Genomic DNA, 25832 nt, shown 5'->3' on the forward strand with positions numbered 1-25832 from the left:
TTAGTTTTTGAGAAACATTCATACTGTTTTCCATAGTGGCTGCACCAATTTACATTCCCACCAACAGTGTATAAGTGTTCTCCTTTCTCCACATCCTCACCAACATTAGTTATTTGTGGTCTTTTTGATGATAGCCATTCTGACAGGTGTGAGGTGATAGCTCATTGTAGTTTTGATTTGTAATTCTCTGATGATTAGTGATGTTGAGTATTTTTTCATGTACCTGTTGGCCATCTGTGTGTCTTCTTTGGAAAAATGTCTATTCAAGTTTTCTGCCCATTTTTAAATTGGGCTGTTTGTTTTTTGATGTTGAGTTGTATGAGTTGTTTATATATTTTCGATATTAGCCTATTATTGGTCATAGCATATGTAAAACTTTCTCCCATTCAAAGGTTGTCTTTTCATTTTGCCAATGGTTTCCTTTGCTGTGCAAAAGCTTTTCAGTTTAATTAGGTCTCATTTGTTTATTTTTGCTTTTGTTTTCTTTGCTTTTGGAGACACATCCAAAAAAATGTTATGATTTATGTTGAAGAGTGTTCTGCCTGCATTTTCTTCCAGGAGTTTTATGGTTTCCAATCTTACATTTAGGTCTTTAATTCATTTTGAGTTTATTTTTGTGTATATGGTATGAGGAAATATTCTAATTTCATTCTTTTACATGATAAAACTGTCCAGTTTTATCCATGCTGTCCAGTTTGTCCCAGCACCACTTATTGAAGAGACTATATTTTTCCCCATTGTGTATTCTTGCCTCCTTTGTCATCAACTATTGACCATAAGTACATTGGTCTATTTCTAGGCTCTCTATTCTGTTCCATTGACCTACATATCTGTTTTTGTGCCAGTACCATACTGTTTTGATTGTTACTTTGTAGTATAGTCTGAAGTCAGGAAGCATGATTCCTGCGGCTCTGTTCCTCTCAATGTTGCCTTGGCTATTTGGGGGTCTTTTGTGTTTCCATACAAATTTTAGAATTATTTGCTCCAGTTCTGTGAAAAATGCCATTGAGATTTTGATAGGGATTGCACTGAATCTGTAGATTGCCTTGGATAGAATGGTCATTTTAACAATATTAATTCTTCCAGTCCAAGAACACAGTATATCTCTCCATCTATTTTTGTCATCTTCAATTTCTTTCATCTGTGTCTTAAAGCTTTCTGAATACAGGTCTTTTACCTCCTTAGTTAGAGTTATTCCTAGGTATTTTATTCTTTTTGATGCAATGGTAAATGGAATTGTCTTCTTAATTTCTCTTTTGTTAGTTCATTGTTAGTATATAGAAATGCAACAGATTCCTGTATATTCCTTTTTTACTCTGCAAATTTACTAAATTCATTGATGAGCTCTAGTGATTTTTTTGGTGATGTCTTTAGGATTTTCTATGTAGAGTAATATATCATCTGTAAACAGTGACAGCTTTACTTCTTCCTTTCCAATTTGGATTCCTTTTATTTCTTTTTCTTGTCTGATTGCTGTGGCTAGGACTTCCAATACTATGTTGAATGAAAGTGGTAAGAGTGGGCATCATTGTCTTATTCCTGACCTTAGAGGAAATGCTTTCAGCTTTTCACCATTAAGTATGATCTTAGCTGTGGGTTTATCACACATGGCATTTATAATGTTGAGGTATGTTCCCTCTATACCCACTTTGTGGAGAGTTTTGGTTTTTTTTTTTATCATAAATGGATATTTAATTTTATCAAAAGCTTTTTCTGAATCTCTTGAGAAGTTCATATACTTTTTATTCTTCAGATTGTTAATGTGGCGTATCACACTGATTGATTTGCAGATATTGAACCATCATTGCATCCCTGGAACAAATCCCATTTGATCATGGAATATGATCCTTTTAACATATTGTTGAATTCAGTTTGTTAATATTTTGTTGAGGATTTTTGCATCTATGTTCATTGGCCTATAATTTTCTTTTTGTGTGATATCTTTGGCCTCATAAAATAAATTCAGAAGTGTTCCTTCCTCTGCAATTTTTTGGAATAGTTTGAGAATGATAGGTGTTAACTCTTCCTTAAATGTTTGGTAGGATTCACCAGTGAAGCCATCTGGTCCTGGACTTTTGTTGTTGGGTGTTTTCAAATTATTGTTTCAATTTCATTACTGGTAATTGGTCTGTTCATATTTTCTATTTCTTCCTGGATCTGTCTTAGAAGAATATAAATTTCTAGGAATTTGTCCACTTCTTTTAGGTTGTCCCTTTTATTGGTGTATAATTGCTGGTAGTAATATCTTATGATCCTTTGTATTTCTATGGTGTTAGTTATAATTTCTCCTTTTTCATTACTGATTTTATTGGTTTGGTAAGTTTGGCTAAATAAATGAGTTTATTTATCTTTTCAAAGAACCAGCTTTTGGTTTTATTGATCTTTCCTATTTTTTTTAAGTCTCTATTTCATTTATTTCTGTTCTAATCTTTATGATTTCTTTCCTTCTAACTTTGGGTCTTGTTTGTTCTTCTGTGTAAAGTTAGGTTGTGTAATTGAAATTTTTCTTACTTCCTGAGGTAGGCTTTTATCTCTATAAACTTCCTTCTTAGCACTGCTTTTGCTACATCCTGTACTTTTTGGATTATTGTGTTTTTGCTTTCATTCATCTCCAGGTATTTTTAAAATTTCTTCTTTGATTTATTCCAGAGATCCATTGGTTGTTTAGTAGCATATTGTTTAGCCTCCCTTTGTTTGTGTTTTTTGCAGTCTTTTTCTTGTAGTTGATTTTTAGTCTCACACAAAATTCACTCTTGCTATGTCCATTGGATGGAGACCATTGTACATTTCGGTGCAATGAACTAGATTGCTGTTCTTCAAACTTTTTAAGTTTGACCCATGGAAATAAACACTTCATTGAGATCCACTATACACATATATCTATAAAACTGAAACAAAAATTTCACGAGACTACCTATCTTTATTACCTGATATCTGATATTTTATTTTTACTTCATTTCTTTAAAAAATTGATATTTCAGACTCATTTAATCAATTTCACAACTTATTGAGTCCTGACCCTGATATTGAGGAACTCGGAAATAGATAACTACCTTTTCAGATGCATCTTTCTAATGGAGAAATAAAACACTGAAATGGAAAGGAATAGAACACTAGTACATTGTTTGCTCCATAGAGTTTTGGACAACGGATTATAGTGTGACAGTGTGATGATTCAACTGTAAAATCTCCTAGCACTGTGCATTCTGCCTGCACATAGTAGGCTCTTAACAAAAGCCAGCTTATCACTCAGGGTCTGCAATCACAGCATTCCCTGCATGATGCTCAGAACCCCAAATTCTGAGTCTGCTTTTCCTTCAGATTGTGGTTCTTAGTCTCTCTTCTGAATTGTCATTGTTAGGTATTGCCATAGGCAGCAGTTTTGTTCCCGTTTTATTTTTTTCTCTTCATGCATCAAGAATCACAGAACTAAGATTTAAAATGTAAAAAAAGGATATGTTGGCTTATAAACCAAGAAATAAAGTCTTCCCTTGCTTTTCAAGAGGGGGAAAGAATTATCATACCCTAGTCACAATTTAACTCTACATAGATAACTGGAAATTCTCCTCTAGCCAGTAACACTCAAATTTACCTCTGTTTTTTTTTTTTCTCTTCCTTCTGGAGACTTGTGGAGAATAGCTGCCCTTAAGCAGCCTTCTGTGGGTGTGACAATTAGATGCTCAAACCTTCCCTCACACTCTGGGAAGACAGTTATAAGATCCTTAAATTATTAAAATAACATCAAAATCTTGTGCCAATTCTTACCTTGTCCTGAGACCAACCCTTTCTAGGGTGAGAGATCAGATCTCTCTGCATTTTAACAACACGATTAGATGAGAATTCCCTCAACTTATCCTGGCATGAATCCAGATTGCTCAGTCCTCCTCTGCCATCTTTCTTTAGGTTCCCAAGCTTTCTCCTCTCTCCTACTCCACCTGTCCCCTGGCACTGAGGCCCCCAAGGGAAAGAGAAAACCCTGTGGCTGGAGATTCCTATTCCATCTCATTACTGTCAATCCCAGTTCCTATGAACTGGAAACTCTCACTGCTGGTCCCCACCTTGCTTTGGATGGATAAGATTCTGCTCTCCATCTGGCATTATCGCTGTCTCTACTCAGCATTCCCAGAGCTCAGACAGTCTAGCCATCCAGGTCAGACCAAGTTTAGGTTCCTTCCTTGAAAAAAACCTGTGGAACTAAATAATTTTTGTATTCTGCATTATTTTGATATATTTTCCCACCAGAGTTCCTTAGTATTTTTCTCTTGAATGACTCATTATAAGTATAAACATTATATAATTTAAAAAAAAGTAATTTAAAACTGTATAATGGTTAAAATCACCCTAGCTATCAGCATTTGGCCAAGTGATAGCTGATAGAGTGAGAGTCTTCATCTGAACCCACTAATCACCTGGGCATGTTCCAATGACTGTGCTTAGAGGCACTCAAGCTATTCTCTTCAAAAAAAACCCAAAAAAACAGGGAAATTCTTTAGTGGTTTGTTTGCTTACTCTTCCTTCCTTAACCAAAATTTTACCACCTAGTATCTCTCCTTTCATACTTCCTTCATATCATACAATTACATACAAACTATACATACACAAACTTTTTAAATTCGTGTGTTTGACAAAAATGAGATCATATTATATATTGTTTTGCATCTAGCTTTTTTCACTTAACAATACATCATGGAGATTCCCACAGTCAAATGGTATAAATCCAACTTGTTCTTTGCAATAATTACTTAATCTTACCACAACTTATTTGACTATACTGAAGGGCACTTCCTCTAAGTTTTTGCCACAACAAACTATGCTGCAGTGAAACATCCTTGTACACGTCTTTACATACTGGTGATTTCCATACTGGATATTTAGCAGACAGATTTCTAGAAAGATTTCTGGGCCAAAGAGTATGTATATTTCAACTTTTAAAATATTCACAGATTACCTTCCATAGAAGCTGAAATAATCCAAATTTTTGCCAGCAGTGTGTGCTAGAATAATTTTCTTCACATCTCTATCAACAGTAGGTATTATTTGTATTGTCTGCTAATCTGGTGGATAAGTAAAGATATCTCATTGTTGCTTTAATTTGCATTTTCTCCACATTAGAGAATATTTTTCATTTGTTTGTTGGCAATTTGGATTTCTGTTCTACAAATTTCCTTTTCATATTATTTGTCCCTATTTCTGTATTTGTGTTTGCTAATCAATTTGTGAATCTTCTGACCAGTATGGATGTTCATTTTTCTTATATAGGAGTTATATTTGTGACACATATTTTTTCCCAAATTACTATTTGTCTTGTGACTTTGTTTTTATATATTGTTATATAAATTTTTAAATTTTATATAACCAAATACACTTATTTTATCTTTTATAGACTCTAGGTTTCCTGTCTTGGTTAAAAAGTTTTCTCCAAACCCCAGCTTATACATATATTCTCTTAAAATTGTTCTATAGTTTTTATTTTATATGTGAATTTTAATTTTTATGGAAATTAATTTTTATATATGGTGTGAGGCAGGAGTGCAACTTTATTTTCCTCTAGGCCAGTTGTGTCATAACCAATTTAAAATAAACCATTGTTTCCCATAATCTTGAAATAGCACTTTTGACATGTATTAAATCACCATATATATACTGGCATCTACTTCTGGGTATTCTCTCCTCTTCTACTTTTCTTTTTTGGTATATTACTATACCAATATCATGAAGTCAGCACAAAGGCCAGGAGGGAGGAAATGGAAGTATATTTTGCAAGCTTCTTGTACCATATGGTGAAGTGATATCATATCTTTGACTATAGACTGTGATAAGTTGAAGATGAATGTCATAAACATTAAAACAACCACTAAAACAACACGACAAAGAGGTATAGCTAATATATCAATAAAGAAGACAAAGTCATACTTAATCCAAAAAAGGGGAGAATAAGAAGAAAGGAGAATAAACAGATTTAAAAAAAGGTAGAAAACAAATAGAAGTTCAACCATACTAGCAATCATATTAAATGTAAGTGTTTTAAACACCCCAATTAAAAGACATAGATTGTCTTCAGACTGGTTTCAAAATGTAAGGCCTGGGACTTCCCTGGTGGGGCAGTGGTTAAGAATCCACCTGCCAGTGCAGGGGACACGGGTTCAATCCCTGGTCCTGGAAGACCCCACATGCTGCAGAGCAACTAAGCCTGTGCACCACAACTACTGAGCCCACACGCTGCAGCTACTGAAGCCCGTGTACCTAGAGTCCATGCTCCGCAACAAGAGAAGCCACTGCAATGAGACACCTGCTCAATGCAATGAAGAGCAGCTCCGGCTCGCCACAACTAGAGAAAGGGCATGTGCAGCAACGAAGACCCAATACAGCCAATAAATACATAAATAAATAATTTTTTAAAAAAGAGCAAAAAACAGCAAGGCCCAACTATATGCTATCTGCAAGAAACCCGCTTTAAATATAAAGACATAGATGAGTCAAAAGTAAACACATATAAAAAAATCCTATGCAAACTCTAATCAGAAGAAAGCTGGAGTTAATATTAGACAGAAGTGAACATCAGAAAAAGAAATATCACTGGGGTAAGGAGGATCAACTCACAATTATAAAAGGGTAAGTATCATAGGGTTTCATTACAGAGATTACATATTTTAATATCTGGAAAGGCAAGTCCCTCTCATTCTTCTTTTTCATAATTTTCTTTAAAAGTCTTTGACATTTAGCTTTCTAGAGAAACTTCAAGATCATTGTATCTCATTAAAGAATATAACAGTGAGTCTTACTCAAATGTATTATGTATGTCTATTAATATTTGGAAAATTGATATTTTTATAATATTTTCTTCTCAAATTAAAAGCGTAATAGTTTTTCCATTGTTTCTTTTTGATCCAGGAATGATTTAATAGGACATTTCTCAATTTTCACATAGAATAAAATGTAATTGTTATCTTTTGATTATATTTAATGTCATTGGATTTTGATGTTAAAATTTTAGAAATTTCTACTTTTAAAATTCTATTAAAGGCCTTATAGTCAAGGTAATAACACTTTTTGAAAATGCTTCATGGACAATGAAAAAAAATCTGTCATTATTCAATCCTTGTATGTCCTTACATTTTTGACTACTAGGTCTGTTAGTCTAAAAGACTAAATTAATATCTCTCAGAATAATTGCATTTTTATCAAATTCTTACATTTCTAATTACTTTTGACTTCATATATTTAATGTAATACCACTTTATGTATGCAAAATTATTATATATCTTCTTTGCAAATTGTGCTTCTTCTTATTACACCATATTCTCCTTTATTCTATTTCATGCTTTTAACCTTATGTTTAACTTTATCTAGTATTATAATTGCCATTCCTGATTTCTTTTTTAGTATAGTATCTACTTGTCTGTCCCTTTATTTTTAATATTTTTTGTCACATTAAGAGTGATATATAAACATCTGGCCTTTACTTTTGTTTTTTACTCTATCAGAAAGTCTATAACTGAAAGGATGAAATTATCCTGTTCATACACAGTAAAGTAACTGATGTACTTCTCATCACTTCCATTTTTATTTTTTATTGTTCACTTTGTTGTTTCTCCTTTTTCCTTTTCATTACTATTTAATTCATTTTTCTCCTTGTCAATTAGAAAGTTTTACTCTACCTTTTCATTTCTAATAGTTATCTTTTCTTCTGACATTCATAATCAAATACCTATATTTCTTGACTATTTCATGAAAACAATGTCAACTAGTCCCCTTCCCCACCCCCCGCACCCCTTCTCCGGGTCCTCTACTTACCACTGCTCCCAGATTAAATCTCTAGAATGTTATTAATTTCTCATTCTCCATACCCATCCCACCCCCAAACAAGATGGATCCAAGGGTTTCTTTTACTTCCTTTTTTCCTCTACCCTTCATTTCTAGGTTTTGCTGAGATAAATCAGTACCTTTCATTCCAACCTTTTATTAGATTTTTCTCTTGCAGAAAAAGATGTTTTGTTCCAAAAACCCAAATTCTACCAGTCACTGTATCATTATCCATCTAAATTTTAGTACATATTAAACGGTTTATTTATCATCACTGTTTTTATTTCTTCTTTATCTTCATTTCTCTTGAGATCTCTGTTTTGATTCTTTCTTATTTGACTTGATTTCTTTCTTAAACATTTCATCACCTGAGGTAACTGGGATGGTTTCTTCTCTGATAACTTTTGTTCCCCCATCAGGTGATATCTTGGCAGAAGAAATGGTATTCAGATACTTAACAGACACCGACCAATCAATAAGAAAGACCATTAATAATGCCTGGCACACCAATTAATCTCTGGTGTGCCAGACATTAACTTTTTGGTTGCTAAATCATGCAAAACAAGTTTGCAGGGGAGGGGCAGGAGGAGCTGGGCAGGAGAGAGATGCTCAGGGCCTAAGATATTTCCTATCCATTGTGGAAATATTTCATTATTTTAACAAATGTGGCTGAACAACTGAGTTCCATCTATGTAGAAGCCCTGGGTATCAGTCTTTTTCTTTCAGGAAATTGAATGTTATTTGACTATCCTTCAATATCTAGGGCAGCAGATGAAAAATCCAATGCTAGTCTAATTCTTTTTACTTTGTAAATAATTTCTTTTATAGCTGATATCTTCAAGATTGTTTTAAAAACCAGTATATGTCTAGATGTATGTCTTTTAAAATATATATATAACATCTTTATAAAACTTGGTGAACTTTTGAAATTTGCATCCTCAAGTATTTGTTTAGGTCACAGAAATTTTTCTCTATTATTTAAGTATTGTATTTTCCACATCTATTCCTTTGCATGCCTTTTTTGGGGCATCCTTGTTTTTGTTTTTTAATAGAGTGTTTTTAAAGGGCTGTTTTAGGTTTGCAGCAAAATTGAGCAGAAGGTATAGAGTTCCACATACCTGCTGCCCCCACTGCCAATATCCTGCACCACAGAGGTACTTTTGTTACAATTGATGAACCTATATTCATGCATCTTAACCACCCAAAGTCCATAGTTCACATTGGGGTTCACTCTGGTGTTGTACATTCTATGGGTTTGAACAAATGTACAATGACACACATCCACTGTTATTGTTGAAAGAGGAGGGAAGGTGGCAGGGCACAACCTTTGAAAGAATGACATAGCCTGAGGACGTGACATAAACTGATTAAAACCAAATGGGTCCAAGATGGTGAACAAGTCGAATTTCAGGCGCCATGACAGTTTTAAGGCTGACAATAAAGATAAAAAGTGGGTGTGGCCCAATTCCTGGAAATCCCCACCCATTCCTGAAATAGCTGGAATTCTCCTCCCACTCATTAGCCTGTGGAATTACCCACCCTTATAAAAACTGACAACCCCATACCTTGGTGCCTTTCTCACCTTCTGAGATGGCCTACACTCTGTCTGTGGAGTGTGTTTCTCTCTAAATAAATCCACTTCTTAACTATCACTTTGTCTCTCATTGAATTCTTTCTGCAATGAGACATCAAGAATCTGAGCTTCCTCTTTGCAGATGATGTGATATTATACATAGAAAACCCTAAAGATTCTACCAGAAAACTGCCAGCACTAATCGAGGAATTTAGTAAAGTAGCAGGATACAAAATTAATGCACAGAAATCTCTTGCATTCCTATACACTAACAATGAAAAAGCAGAAAGAGAAATTAAGGAAACTCTCCCATTTACCATTGCAACAAAAAGAATAAAATACTTAGGAATAAACCTGCCTATGGAGGTAAAAGACCTGTATGCAGAAACCTATAAGACACTGATGAAAGAAATCGAAGACGATACAAACAGATGAAGAGACATACCATGTTCTTGGATTGGAAGAATCAATATTGTGAAAATGATTATACTACCCAAAGCAATTTACAGATTCAACGCAATCCCTATCAAATTACCAAGGGCATTTTTCACTGAACTAGAACAAGATATCTTATGATTTGTATGGAAACGCAAAAGACCCCGAATAGCCAAAGCAATCTTGAGAAAGAAAGATGGAGTTGGTGGAATTAGGCTTCCTGACTTCAAACTATACTACAAGGCCACAGTGATGAGGACAGTATGGTACTGGCACAAAAATAGAAAGGAAGATCAATGGAATAGAATAGAGAACCCAAGCACATATGGGTACCTTATCTTTGACAAAGGAGGCAAGAATATACAATGGAAAAAAGCCTCTTCAATAAGTGGTACTGGGAAAATTGGACAGCAACATGTAAAAGAATGAAGTTAGAACACTTCCTAACACCATACAGAAAAATAAACTCAAAATGGATTAAAGACCTAAATGTAAGGCCAGACACTATAAAACTCCTAGAGGAAAACATAGGAAGAACACTCTATGACATCCATCAAAGCAAGATCCTTTTTGACCCACCTCCTAGAATCACGGAAATAAAATCAAGAATAAACAAATGGGACCTCATGAAACTGAAAAGCTTTTGCAGCGAAAGAAACCATAAACAAGACAAGAAGACAACCCTCAGAATGGGAGAAAATACTTGCCAACGAAGCAATGGACAAAGGATTTATCTTCAAAATATACAAGCAGCTCATGCAGCTTCATACCAAAAAAGCAAATAACCCAGTCCACAAATGGGCAGAAGATCTAAATAGACATTTCTCCAAAGAAGACATGCATATGGCTAACAAACACATGAAAAGATGCTCAACATCACTAGTCATTAGAGAAATGCAAGTCAAAGCCCCAATGAGGTGTCACTTCACCCCGGTCAGAATGGCCATCATCAAAAAGTCTAGAAACAATAAATGTTGGAGAGTCTGTGGAGAAAAGGGAATTCTCCTGCACTGTTGGTGGGAATGTAAGTTGGTACAGCCACTATGAAAAACAGTTTGGAGGTTCCTTAAAAAACTAAAAATAGAACTACCATATGATCCAGTAATCCCACTACTGGGCATATACCCAGAGAAAACCATAATCCAAAAAGAAACATGTACCGTAATGTTCATTGCAGCACTATTTACAATAGCCAGGACACGGAAGCAACCTAAATGCCCATCAACAGATGAATGGATAAAGAAGATGTGGCACATATATATAATGGAATATTACTCATCCATAAAAGGAATGAAATGGAGCTATATGTAATGAGGTGGATAGACCTAGAGACTGTCATACAGAGTGAAGTAAGAGAAAGAGAAAAACAAATACTGTACGCTAACTCATATATATGAAATCTAAAAATCGGTACTGATGAACCCAGTGACAGGGCAAGAATAAAGATGCAGATGCAGAGAATGAACTGGAGGACACGGTGGGGTGGGGAGGGTGAAGGGGAAGCTGGGACGAAATGAGAGACTAGCATAGCCATATGTACACTACCAACTGTAAAATAGATAGCTAGTGGGAAGTTGCTGCATAACATAGGGAGATCAACTTGATGATAAGTGATGACTTAGAGGGCTAGGATAGGGAGGGTGGGAGGGAGTCATGGGAGGGAGGGGATATCAGGACATACGTATAAATACAGCTGATTCACTTTAGTGTACCTCAAAAGCTGGCACAACAGTGTAAAGCAATTATATTACAATAAAGAGCTAAAAAAAAAAAAAAAAGAATCTGAGCTTCATTAAGTACTGAAACCAGGTTTCTGAGCTCAGTTGGAAGATCTTGGGTTTTGGCTGGGTTCCAGTCCCAGTCGTGTGGGTTTGAGTCCCAATCCGGGTTTTGGGGGGATTTAAGTCCCGGCCTCTTGGGTTCGAGTCCCAGTCTGGGTTTAGGTTGGGTTCAAGTCCTGGCACGTGGATTCAAGTCCAATCTGAGGTGCATGGTTTCATAGTATCATATAGAAAAGTGTCAGCGAGGAAGAACTCTTCCTCTACCCTTCTAGGGTCTTCCAACTGGTCTAACAATTAAATTGGCGTGAGAGATTAATGAGAAAATCAAACAAAAGTTTAGCAACATGTATACACAAGAGACACCCAGGAAAATGAGTAAATGCCCTCAGCTTAAATACCATCTTCTGCCAAAGACAGAAGAAAATGTTGAGCACAGTGGTTTGGGACTTCAAAGGGGAAGAAGGCAACTCACATGGAGATGGAAAAGCACACATTTGGTAAACGAATGTTATGCAAAGACAGTGGGATACAGAGAGGCATTTTAACAGGCTTTGCTAGATTCCTCCCTGTCTACACACCTAGCGCATACTATAGTGATCTATGGTGATAGCTCCCTTCCTGGAAAAGGTCCTCTATCTACATTCTTCTAGGCAGTCAAGGAGAAAGTCAACGTTTCTTCCTAAGTCTTTAGGGCCTTGATTGTTTTCAGCTCAAAATAATCCTCAAGCCAAAGAGATATTTTGGGGTGGCAAATTTTGCTCCCCTACTGCCCTGAAAATTCTCTGTGCTCTGCTTACTCATTCCTCACTCCGGGCCCTCCTATTTTTCACAAATAGGGTCTCTTGGATTTGTCCTCCAAATCTTTTATTTTTTTGCTCTATATTTTGATCTCTTTGTATTTTTGCTCTGTATATTAAGATACTGCTGTAGCAGAAACCAGTTGAGGTTATGTAATCCCTTATTCAGCCCTTATTCTCTCCACCTATTTAACCTACAGATTTTTTTTTCTTCCTCTCTTTCTCGCTTAACCGCACACTGAGAATGATTGCCCTCTAGCTAAGGTTGTACTATGCACCTGAGGTTTACCTCTCCAGACAGCCCTCCCTAGCACTCCTTTCCTCTGGGGGCATTCTTCATTTTAGAAGGAACGTCTTGGAGATAACCTCGAGGACCCCCAGAACCTGTTCTGGAATCACTTGACGCCAGCCCTAATGATCTCAGTGCCCCCAAGAGGAGAAGAATGCAAGAGTACATCAGTCCTGATTCTTATCTACAGTCCTATTTTCCACCCTGAAACTATAAGACCTCTTCCAACCCCCAGGGAGGGGTGCACAGTCTTGAGACCGTCAGCTTGCTGGGGCACCCTTTGCCTGGCAAAGTAATAAAGCTCTTCCTTTCTACTCCTCCAAAGCTCTGTCTCCATTTTGGTGAACAGAGGCTAGGGTTTTCCGGCAACAATAGTGCTTCTATTTGATCTTCCAGGAACCAACTTCAGGTTACAGCGGTTATTATTTCCCCCTAAATTTTTAAACTTAAGATATCCTCTTTTTCCATATATGACAAACCAAAAGCCAACATTGTTCTTAATGGAGAAAAACTGGAAGAATTCCCTCTAAGAACAGGAACAAGACAAGGGTGTCCACTCTCACCACTGTTATTCAACATAGTTTTGGAAGTGTTAGCCACAGCAATCAGAGAAGAAAAAGAAATTAAAGGAATCCAAATTGGAAAAGAAGAAGTAAAATTGTCACTCTTTGCAGATGACATGATACTATATATAGAAAACCCTAAAGACTCTACCAGAAAACTGCTAGCACTCATTGATGAGTTTAGTAAAGTAGCAGGATACAAAATTAATGCACAGAAATCTCTTGCATTCCTATACACTAACAACGGAAGAGCAGAAAGAGAAATTAAGGAAACTCTCCCATTCACCATTGCAACCAAAAGAATAAAATACCTAGGAATAAACCTGCCTAAGGAGGCAAAAGATCTGTATGCAGAAAACTTTAAGACATTGATGAAAGAAATCAAAGATGACATAAACAGATGGAGGGATATACCATGTTCCTGGATTGGAAGAATCAACATCGTGAAAATGACTGTACTACCCAAAGCAATTTACAGATTTAATGCAATCCCGATCAGATTACCAATGGCATTTTTCACAGAACTAGAGCAAGAAATCTTACGATTTGTATGGAAACGCAAAAGACCCCGAATAGCCAAAACAATCTTGAGAAGGAAAAATGGAGTTGGTGGAATCAGGCTTCCTGACTTCAAACTATACTACAAGGCCATAGTGATCAAGACAGTATGGTACTGGCACAAAAATAGAAAGGAAGATCAATGGAACAGAATAGAGAACTCAGAAGTAAGCCCAAACACATATGGGCACCTTATCTTTGACAAAGGAGGCACGAGTATACAATGGAAAAAAGACAGCCTCTTCAATAAGTGGTGCTGGGAAAATTGGACAGCAACATGTAAAAGAATGAAATTAGAACACTTCCTAACACCATACACAAAAATAAACTCCAAATGGATTAAAGACCTACATATAAGGCCAGACACTATCAAACTCCTAGAGGAAAACATAGGCAGAACACTCTTTGACATACATCAAAGCAAGATCCTTTTTGACCCACCTCCTAGAATCATGGAAATAAAATCAAGAATAAACGAATGGGACCTCATGAAACTTAAAAGCTTTTGCACAGCAAAAGAAACCATAAATAAGACTAAAAGGCAACCCTCAGAATGGGAAAAAATAATTGCCTATGAAACAACGGACAAAGGATTAACCTCCAAAATATACAAGCAGCTCATGCAGCTTCATACCAAAAAAGCAAATAACCCAATCCACAAATGGGCAGAAGACCTAAATAGACACTTCTCCAAAGAAGACATACAGATGGCCAACAAACACATGAAAAGATGCTCAACATCACTCATCATCAGAGAAATGCAAGTCAAAGCCACAATGAGGTATCACCTCACACCAATCAGAATGGCCATCATCACAAAGTCTGGAAACAACAAATGTTGGAGAGGGTGTGGAGAAAAGGGAACGCTCCTGCACTGTTGGTGGGACTGTAAGTTGGTACAGCCACTATGGAAAACAATTTGGAGGTTCCTTAAAAAACTACAAATAGATCTACCATATGATCCAGTAATCCCACTCCTGGGCATATACCCAAAGAAAACCATAATCCCAAAAGAAACTTGTACCATAATGTTTATTGCAGCACTCTTTACAATAGCCAGGATATGGAAGCAACCTAAATGCCCATCCACAAATGAATGGATACAGAAGATGTGGCATATATATACAATGGAATATTACTCAGCTATAAAAAGGGATGAGATGGAGCTATATGTAATGAGGTGGATAGAACTACAATCTGTCATACAGAGTGAAGTAAGTCAGAAAGAGAAAGACAAATATTGTATGCTAACTCACATATACGGAATCTAAAAATGGTACTGATGAACTCAGTGACAAGAACAGGGAAGCAGATACAGGGAATGGACTGGAGAACTCGAGGTATGGGAGGGGGCGGGGGGTGAAGGGGAAACTGAGAAGAAGCGGGAGAGTAGTACAGACATATATATACTACCAACTGTAAAATAGTCAGTGGGAAGTTGTTGTATAACAAAGGGAGTCCAACTCGAGGATGGAAGATGGCTTAGAGGACTGGGGCAGGGAGGGTGGGGGGGAATCGAGGGGGGGGGCGTCAAGGAAGGGAGGGAATATGGGGATATGTGTATAAAAACAGTTGATTGAACCTGGTGTACCCCCAAAAAAAATAAAAAAAAAAAAAAAAAAAAAAAAGATATCCTCTTTTTGTTCCAGAAAATGCTCTGTGTCCTGTAATTTTTTGTGCAAGTCCTAACAGTTCTGTTTCATAGATGCTGCCTCTTCTATATGTTCCGCCTGTCTTTTCTCTGCCTGCAGAACTCTGGGCCGTGCTCATGTCCTCCAGACCTCACCTGCCTGCCGGCCCGACAGGTGATGTACTCAGGAGGGGTGGTTGGTAGCTAGATTGGGGTTCAAAGGGGGCTAGCAGGCACAAAAGGGTATTCAGTCTCCTTTCTTCCTGCAAAAACTATTTAAATAATGCTTTGATTTACAGATTTTTTAAAAATCTACTTTTTCAAAAATGTAATTATGCAGTATTTAAAAAAAAAAAAAAAAAGAACTAAGAGGACCAAGAAGCATAATCCACTCCTAGGTGAATACCCATGTGGTGGTGATGGAGGTGCACTCTCCCTGTAGGAGAGATACTGCTGTAGGAAATACAGCTAGCTAACAGCCTCCAGTTGTAAGTGGCTTCAGGATCTGCCTCAGCTTTCAAGCCAGGGTCATGTGCTTCCTGGGCAGGTCCCAGGCAAGGACTGGTCCAGGGTATTTCCATTTTCTGGTCAGCAAGGGACTCCTCTGTGAGCAATCTCTGACCTAGAGCTCCTCAGTGGCTGGCTGAGACATTCTCATCAGCACTGCAGGAAATGCCTGACACTCTTCCTACCCAATCCTCTTTCTTTCTTCTTCTCTTCTCACAGTCAGACTTATGCCACAGGCTGAAGGTTCTCCCTGCCTTCCTTCTCCCTCTCACCCTTACCATTCACAGGTATTACCTCAATAGATCTTTTGTACTTTTAACTCTGTCTTAGCGATGGCTTCCTGTGGAAACTATCAACACCACACCAGAGAAATTCTTTCGTGTGAGCACTGGGAAACGTGCACAAGAATGTTTTTGGCAGAGGTTGAGGGGTGGGGGAGGGATGGATTGGGAGTCTGGGGTTAGAAGATGCAAACTATTATACATAAAATGGATAAACAATAAGGTCATACCGTATAGCACAGGAAACTATATTCAATATCCTGTAATAAACCACAATGGAAAAGAATATTAAAAAAGAAAGTGTATATATGTATAACTGAATTACTTTGCTGTACAGCAGAAATTAACACAACATTGTAAGTCAACCATACTTCAATCAAAGAAAAAAAAAGAATGTGTTTAGCAATACTGTTCATAAGAACAAAAACTGGAAGCCACACAACTTCTCAGACTCCACTGTAGCAAAGAGGTATCACACATCATTACTGACTTAACTGAAGATAAAGAACTGTAGGGCTGAAAGGGATCTTAGTCAAAGATTGCAAACTGGCAGCTTTTGGGAACAAATTCAGCCTACAAAAGTGTTTTGCTTGACAGACACAATGTTATTTTAAAAATTGAATGTGCTTGATTCTAACTAGGTTTAGCTTTCTCTAGCTTGCTATGGTCTCTCTCACAGGTTATTGCTACACTGGCCAAGTTGACACATTTATGTTACAAATTTGGACACTGTAGACATTTGAACTGCATCCCTCTTAGTCCTGGAAATTGAGACCCAGAGGTGAAGTGACTCACCCAAGTTCACATTCTTGAGTCCCTGGGTACCCCTCCTGACTTACATAGGAGGAATTCATGCCACGTGTACAGGTATCATTAAGTACTCTAAACAGGGCTATTATTGGACCCAAGGGAGCAAAAATTGGGTCACAGGTGTGGGCAGAAGTCTTGCTCTTTTTATGTATAAAGCACAGATATACATACAGTACATAAATATATGCAAAGTATACCTACAGTATTAAAATTTCACTGTGGGCATGACTCAGAAAAAAATGTCTAAAAAGACTCCTTTGAGAGGCAACAATGTAAAAAAAAATTGAGAAACACTGAGCCACACATTCAATAAATGTGTATGAATTTTTTCCTTTGTGTAAGTATTGCAGATACAACATTGCATAAACTATTCCCTGTTTCCAGGTGAGAGAGAGAGACTGAACTCACATGCCTAGATTTGGAGCTTCGATCTCCCACTCACTGTCTCTATGACACTGGGCAAGTGGTTTAACTTTTATTTGCCTTGTTTTTTGCTATATGTAAAATGGTTGTTGTTCCTAATAGTAATTTTCACATAGATTTAAGTGAGGATTAAATGTGCTGAGGTAATCAGTGTACCTGGCACATGACAAATAACCCATGAAGGTTAGCTACTAAGTAATAAATAAATATATAGTTTCAAATTGTTGCGACTGTGCCAGGTATCAGTTTGTTGTCTCTCAGTTCTATATTCACCCTTCCTTGCCTGCTCTGTGAAAATGGATCTGAGCCCTTTAACTTTTTTTCCATTGCTAGCTGGCAGTAACCTTTGTCAGGAGAGGGAGCTAGAGAGACATTGCAGATATGATATGATCTTTCAACAGGATCCTGCCATGTGAGCAGCTTTTGCAGCCTCTGCTCCCGCAGCACACACATGGCTTCCTCAGCATGCAGGTCTTGCAGCACAGACAGTGTCTCCAGCACCAAGCTCCTGCTGTGTACCCAGCAGCACCCAGCAGAGAGCAGCTTCCTCTGGCACCTTGCCCCCAGGTGGTTTTGTAACCCGTTTCTATGGAGAATGATGCCCTTCTCCATGAACAGCATTACCCAGCACCCTAGAGAACAGTTCTCCGGCAAATTTCAGAGGGCAGTTTCCCAGCAAGTTCCACTGGAATCCTGACACAGTAATTTCTCTCCCACTCTGTGAGCCAGGATGCTGCCCTCTCCAACAAGGCATGGATCTGAGCTGTGAGGTATTGGGGCTTTTCCTTGGAGGCTGTATATCAGCCCTAGAACAGCAAGCAGCTGCTTCTTATACCTGCTCTTCTTATATTCTTTAGAGTTCTCTTTACTTCTTATTAGACAATGCCATGTTATAGTTAATAATTCTTTATACTCAGCAAATCTTATTCAAATTACTGTGTGCTTTCTCTCTCCTGATTGGAGCTCAGGGGTCCTGAGACCAAAGGATTTGAGAACCAATGCTTTAGAACATGAGATCCACAGAATGTTATTAGTTATTATTCTGAGGTCAAATAAGTTTGGGACACTGAGTTAAACAAAAATAAAATAGGATTCTTTACTGCAGGACATCTTAAAGCTGAAATGATAGAGTAAATCTCCAAGAGGGGTTGTGATGTACAGCATTTCTCAATCTTATTTGACCATGATGTGGTGGTGGTGGTGGTGGTGGTGGTGGTGGAGTGTGTGTCAAAGCAGCATTTTATGGGACTGAAATTCTAAGGATCACACAATAAGAAACGCCAAGTTAGTGACTGTATTCTATGAATTTTGGAATCACTTATTCTGCTGTTTCTTGGAAGTAGCTCACCTTTCTTTAAATCCACTTTTTTCCCCCATACTTTTATACACTACATTATTATTCACTCTCTAATGTATGACTGCCCAGTCAAAGATCTTCACCTTTCTTCTGCTACGGCCCATGGCAAGTTTTTCCCCCATCAATTCTAGAACACATGTCCAGATGTTCACCACAGGAATCAGCCTGCAGTGAAATGGTGTGTAATATTTTTGTAGTTGAGTTCCTAGGCAAAGACAAACATCATAACACACTTCTTAAGTGGACTGGGGAGAGTGGTAATGGAGTCAGACTAACCATTGGAAATGGCTTGCTCCAATGGGTTTCATAGGTAGATGTGTGTGTTGTTTTTTCCTTTCAAGTAATATGGACCATTTTAAGTTTCTCCCTGCAGAAATATCAACTCAGAGCAATATTTTTTTTTAGTTGTTTGGGGAACTAAGAAAGATAGTGTTTGAGGAAAGCTCCCAACTCTACATAATAGTTAAAGTCAGCTCGCTAGATGCCACTATGGACAATTTCCAAGTGGTTATGTCTTCAAAAATATGTGACAAAAAGGAGAAAGTTAACTACTGATGATAAAGAATTGGCTTATAGTAGGACACTCAGAGCCAAGGGAAATTGTCAAAACCTTCATTCCCTCTTTAGACAAGGTAGAAAATATCCCTACCTACTTTTCACCTCCAACTTTTCTTTGAATTAAGTTCTTTCACACACCTGCTATTTGTACAGGACTTCTGCTCGGGTTTATAAGCAAGAACAGAGCAGAATAGCCTTCCAGAGCCTGAGTGGGAGGGAAAGGGGCAGAAAGTAGACGTCAACATAGCTCTATATGTAATGTCTTGGTGTTTGCATTTTAAAGTGATAGAGGAGAAAGGAGGAGAGGTGAACGAACAGTGGATGGGGAAAGAGAAACAAAAAGCAAGAAGGAGAAATTGGGAAGTTGACTTCCACTTAGAAGTCAGGGAGTAGAAGTAAGCCACATAAAACCTAGAGCTGGTTAAACTTCTCACACAAGTTCTCTTTTCATCCCCAGCCTTAAGCACTGCCTGTCACATGGAATTAGAGTTCTTGAGCTGAAAGACACATCACAGCATCATCACACTTCACCTCCTTTGACTTGCCTATTCCCGCGCTGCTGGCAGGAGCCATCACGCCGTCACCTCCATCACTCTGTCTAGTGTTTTTTTCCTCAGTGTGGTAACTACTAAGCAAGGAAGGGTCCCAGAAGATGCTTAAGAAAGCCATTGTGGGGACTTCTCTGGTGGCGCAGTGGCTAAGAATCCACCTGCCAATGCAGGGGACACGGGTTTGATCCTTGGTCCAGGAAGATCCCACATGCCACGGAGCAACTAAGCCTGTGCACCACAACTATGGGGCCTGCACTCTAGAGCCCACGAGTGACAACTACTGAGCCCACGTGCTGCAACTACTGAACCCCTCGCGCCTAGAGCCCATGCTCCGCAGCAAGAGAAGCCACCACACTGAGAAGCCTGCGCCCTGCAAGGAAGAGTAGCCCCCACTTGCCAAAATTAGAGAAAGCTCACGCACAGCAGTGAAGACCCAACACAGCCAAAAATAAATAAAATAAATAAAAATTATAAAATAAAGAGGATTTTTTTTAAAAAAGAAAGAAAGCTGTTGTGATGGATGCTCTCTATTTGGGGACCCATTTGGTGAACAGAGAATTTCATTCCTTGTGATGGGAGGTCATAACCTGTGGTTCCTATAAAACTTACCTGGGGAGTTTTAAAGACACAGATATCCGGGTCCCCATTCCACACCTCCTGAAATCAGAATTCCAAGGGTGTGACCCTGGTATGTGGATACTTTAAACTCCCACAGGGGATTCTCCTGTAGGGTAGAGATATGCTCCTAGAATTAGGAAGCACTGCCTCACAGGAGTCCAGGGGCTCAGTCCTGCATTAGGACCCTAGGGAGATGCACAGTCTCCAGAAGAGAGCCCCACACAGGTGTCAATCCCACTCTTTGGGGACATCATGTATCCTTTCCACCTCCTAAATTTTATTATGAAATACAGTCAAGTTGAAAGAATATTACAAATGAATACCCTGGCTCACTGTCTAGATTGCACATTAATATTTTACTATACTTGCTTTACATCTACCTACCTATTCACCCCTCTATCCATCCATTATTCCATCTTATTTCTGATGTGTTTGAAAGTAAACTGCAGACATCAGCACCCTTCTCTCTAAATACTTCAGCATAGAGATCATTACCTCAAGTTCAATATTGCTTTATTCCATCTAGCGTAATACACATCTTAATTACGTATTGTGTAACCCAATGACTCCACCTGTGTACATGATCTAATAACACTATCAAGGTACAGAACATTATCATGGCCCCCAATGTTCCTGATGCCCCTTCCCCATTAATCCCCTCTCCTACTTCCCAGGGGCAACCACCATTCTATTTTTTTTTCCACCTTAGATCAGTTTTGCCTGTTCTAGATCTTTATAATAATGGAATCATATAGTATGTACTCCTTTGTTTAAGGCTTCCTGCACTCAGCATAATATTTTTGAGATTTAATTTTGTTGTGTGTGTAAGCAGTTCATTCCTTTTTATTGCTGGGTTGTATTCCATTTTATGAATATACCAGCTTGTTTTTCCATGTTTCTATTGTTGTAACATTATGTATTCTTGAATAAGTAAATATTTGTATCAGACTGTATTTGGGAGAAAGATTGCTATCCTATGCTGGGATCTATCTTGTAAATATACCACACATGGTTACCTTCCACTAGAATTTTAAGTCTTAGAATATTGATGGGGCGTGATTTGTGGAACATGAAATCTAGAGGCAATTGAAAGGATGGAGGAGATGGAATACTTTCAAATAGTCCTTTGAGTTTGTTTTTAAAGAAAATTTCTCTTCCCTGTGCATCCTATTGTAGGGATTCTATCATTGCTGTAACCAAATTTTATTATAATTAACTTTTTAAAAAATTTATTTATTTATTTATTTATTGGGTTTTGTTGGGTCTTTGTTGCTACACCTGGGCTTTCTCTAGTTACCACGAGCAGGGGCAACTCTTCATTGTGGTGCACATGCTTCTTGTTGCAGTGTCTTCTCTTTTGGATCACGGGCTCTAGGCGCACGGGCTTCAATAGTTGTGCCATGTGGGCTCAGTAGCTGTGGCTCACAGGCTTGGTTGCTCGGAGGCATGTGGGATCTTCCCGGATCAGGGATCGAACCTGTGTCCCCTGCATTGGTAGGTGGATTCTTAACCACTGTGCCACCACGGAAGTCCTATAATTGACTTTTTATATTTGCCTCTCCAATTAACTGGAAGCTCCTTGATGGCAAAGACTGTCTCTTTCATATCCTCAGCACACAGTGCAGAACCCGACACATAGTAGGTATTTGGTAAATGTTTCATGAATGAATGAGTGAGTGAAAAAAAGCATTCACTGAATGATTTCTTTGTCCAAGCTTCAGCCTCAATACTTCATATAATATAGGTAATATTTTTCTTATATCTGCTTATCTATAGCTGTGGAATATTTCAAATGTTGTTACAGTCATGTGTGATTTTATTTCTAACCATACTCTAAAAACTGAGGGCAAGGGCAGGGTTGTGTCTTCCATATCCTTCAACAGAGAGGTGGGATGGAACTCTGAAAAACAGAGTCAATATTACCTAAATCCTGGTTGAATGAAAGATCATATTTGCTTTTTTTTAAAAGATCATATTTGGAATGATAAGCTCTAAGTCCCGGAAGATGTTGAGATCCTAGAATCCCACTTCCTGATTCTTCAAGAAGACCGGGACCAGTTCTCCAGAGGACAGGGAGTGTCTTTGTGTTGTTGTGTGCAGGACTCACTACATTGCCTGTTAGTAGTTGTCACTCAATAAATATTCAGTAGACAAAAAGAAGGAAGGAAGGGCGAATGGGAGGTGGGTGGGAGGAAGCAGGGAACTGAAGCTAGCATTGTAAAACGATTTTTCCAAAACTTGCATCAGAACCCAGATCTCTTCTTTCCTAGTCCAGCTCTGTTTCCACTTGGTTGTTCTCATTTCAAACATTGCTAGTGTTGTCAAAAATGCCATCTATTTTCCTGTTACTGATGGCAATTTAATTATGAGAGCAGTTGCTTTGCTTCACTGCAGCTGTTTCCTCCACGTACCTGAAATGCCAGTGCCCCAGCTGTCTTGATTGAGAGACCTAGTTTGCAAGAAAACAAGACAAAATACTTTGCTGCCTTAATTCTAGTGGGAATGTAATTTAATTAGCATCTGATTTACACAATGCACTTCTGACAGCTGTGTTTGTGGCGTATCCGTGGAAGCAAGAAATTACCATCCATTGAAATCATCATCAAAGCTTATTTATCTTCCTGCTGCATCTTTCCAGCCTTCAGCTCTGGGGGCCTCTGTGTGTTTATCGCACACTTCATGAAGGTTACAGTAAATAATACTCCAGTACGTGCGTGAGGCTTTGTGGAGTGTTGAGTATAGGCTTGTTTCAAAGCCTTAATAGGATGAATCTGAAAATGAGGCTTTGGCGGTGTGATCAAAGGACAGGTGTTTTTTTAATGTTGGGTTCTAAGGATCATTAAGGATCTCGAGTGAGAGAATCTTACCACCTGGGCCAAAGGAGCAATCCAATCACAGCTGCGGCATTTGGGGCTTGCGCAGTGCACTCTGCTCCCCACTGCTCAGGAAGGGTGTGGGTTTTTGCTGATGTGCCACCCATTGGAGCCTCTCCTGAAGCACCTGGAGCTGTCCTGGGGGAACCAGGGGAGTGGTTGCAGGATGTTACCCTCGCCTATATTCCACAGTGCCCTGCACACAATAAGTAGTTGTTGAATGAGCGAACAAATGAATTGGGATCAGGTATAACTGAACTGGAGGCAGAGCTTTTAATAAGCTTTGTCCACGCATTGACTATTCCCCCTGAGTTCAATACATCCATTATTTGAAGAATAATTAGCATGAGTTTACAAATCACTATGATACAGGCATGGGACTTACTAGACAAAGGAGGTTCTAACCACATAGAGAGAAGGGAGAGAGCATGTATAAATAAGGGCTCAAGGGAAGTTTCAAAGAACAGGCGGCAAGAGAACTGTCTTAATCATACAAATATATTATGGGAGACAAATGTTGTGATAACAAGAGAAAAGAAGTGGGAATCCAAAAGAGAGAAAATTATACTAACAGAGTTGAAAAGGCATGAAATAAGATGTTTTTAAGGAGAGGGGAACTTGGCTCATAGAGATAGGAAATATAGGGTAAGTTAGGGCTAGACCATGAATGACCCTGAAGAATTTCAAATTTTATTCTGTAACAACTGTGGGACCTTTGAAGATTTTTGAGAAGGGGAGTGACCTGATTAGATCCATGGTTTAGAAGAAAAACCTCTGGCATCGTGGTAAAGAATAGACAAGCAGAGAGAAGAAGATTTTTCATGCCCTCTAGTGTTAGAGAGATTATCAGTGTTTCCACCAGTCAAGCAACAATCAAGAAATTGGTCCATCAATAAAGCCTGGAAGCACAGTTACTGACTTGGAAATGAGTTTCAGAGACAACACAAAGGATGAATTGTTAGGATTTAGCAATGGATAGATTTATAGCTGAGAGTCAAGGTTGCCCTTTAAGTACAGAAGTTTCCATCTGGGCTGACAGTGAGAATGGTGATGCCATTAGAAAGAGAGAAAAGTCTAAAGAAGATACTGGTAAGTATAAAACATGTTTCCCACTTTAGCATATCATTAATATAAAGGACACGCGCATTTTCTTCATGGAACACCAGCTTGATACAATAAGATAATTTTATCAAGATAATTAAAAGACACTTTATAGATTTTGCTAGTTTAGTGTTTCTCAAAGTAAGTTCCTCAAGCTTCTGCTTCCACTGGAGAACTCATCTTAGAGAGGGGCCTCCTTGCTGCTGACAGGCTTCCATGTCTGTGGGAACCTGAGTGTTGCCTTGCTGAGGCACTTCTGCTGCCCTGGGGGGGTGGCCCTGGCCTCAGTGGGCAGCTGCTACATGAAGTTGAGTGACCCTGGTGGCTCCCCACTGCATCGGTGAGTGGCTGGGCCGCCCGGCTCTGAACTACCCTTCAGGCTATGGAAGAGGGCCTGCCATGCCCTGGAGGAATATGCTGAGTGGCTACAGAAAGCAGTCCCCGGCCTCGAACCCACGGCTACCGGGCAGCACTGGAGATGGCTATCTGGTGTGCCCAGCCCGAGCTCGGTCAACCAGGCATGCGGGGGATCCCCAGGGTCCACGAGCTCAAGATTGAAGAATATATGCAGCGGGGGCTACAGCGAGTGGGGCTGGACCCCCACCTGCCACTGAATCCGGCTGCCCTTTGGGCCCACCAGGCCCAGGAGAACCGTGTGGTGGCCTTCTTCAGCCTGGCCCTGCTGCTGGCCCGGCTGGTAGAGACACTGCTTCTACTGGACCGGCTGCTCTGCCTTCAGAAGCAGGCCCTGCCTTTCTCACAGGCTTCCCTGCCGAGCTCCTGCCCATCTTCAGCCCTGAACTCTCTCCGAGAAACCTGGTTACGGTGGCCACCCAAAGGCTTCTGCGTGTGGCCTTCTCTGTTCTGGAGACTGAAGACAGCTGACACAGTCTGAGGAAGGGCGTATCACAGACCTCATCTGAAACTGCCAGGTACCACACTGGGTGGCAGAGTCTTCCCCTCCTCGGTCAGAGAACCAGCATCCTGCATGCTCCCTGAAATCCTGGTTCCCTACGAATCTTCAACGTCATACCCATTCTCTCCCTCTGTGTGTTATGTAGTATCATGCAAAAGTTTATTTTCACTTTATTAAAAAAAAAAAAAAGAACAAAAAAACAAAGCAAGTTCCTCAGATTGCTACTGATTAAAATGCTCCAAAAAAAAAAAAAAAAAGCTCCATGCACACACGATTTTATAAACAAGTACCTTGGGAAATATTGTATACTATATCTGCCTTTTGGAGTTCACAATGCACAGTAACATATTAAACACCTTGAAATGGCACCTTCTGCAGCAAACAACTTTTCTTCATTTTGTTAAATTA

General features: G+C 38.8%; 1 pseudogene; it reads left to right on the forward strand.

The window, feature by feature from the left end:
• Positions 1-24451: 24451 nt before the first annotated feature.
• On the forward strand, positions 24452-25393 carry LOC130848856 (methyltransferase-like protein 25B; annotated as a pseudogene).
• The last annotated feature ends 439 nt before the right edge of the window (positions 25394-25832 follow it).

Source organism: Hippopotamus amphibius, chromosome 3 (genome assembly GCF_030028045.1).
Source record: "Hippopotamus amphibius kiboko isolate mHipAmp2 chromosome 3, mHipAmp2.hap2, whole genome shotgun sequence".
Lineage (NCBI taxonomy): Eukaryota > Metazoa > Chordata > Mammalia > Artiodactyla > Hippopotamidae > Hippopotamus > Hippopotamus amphibius.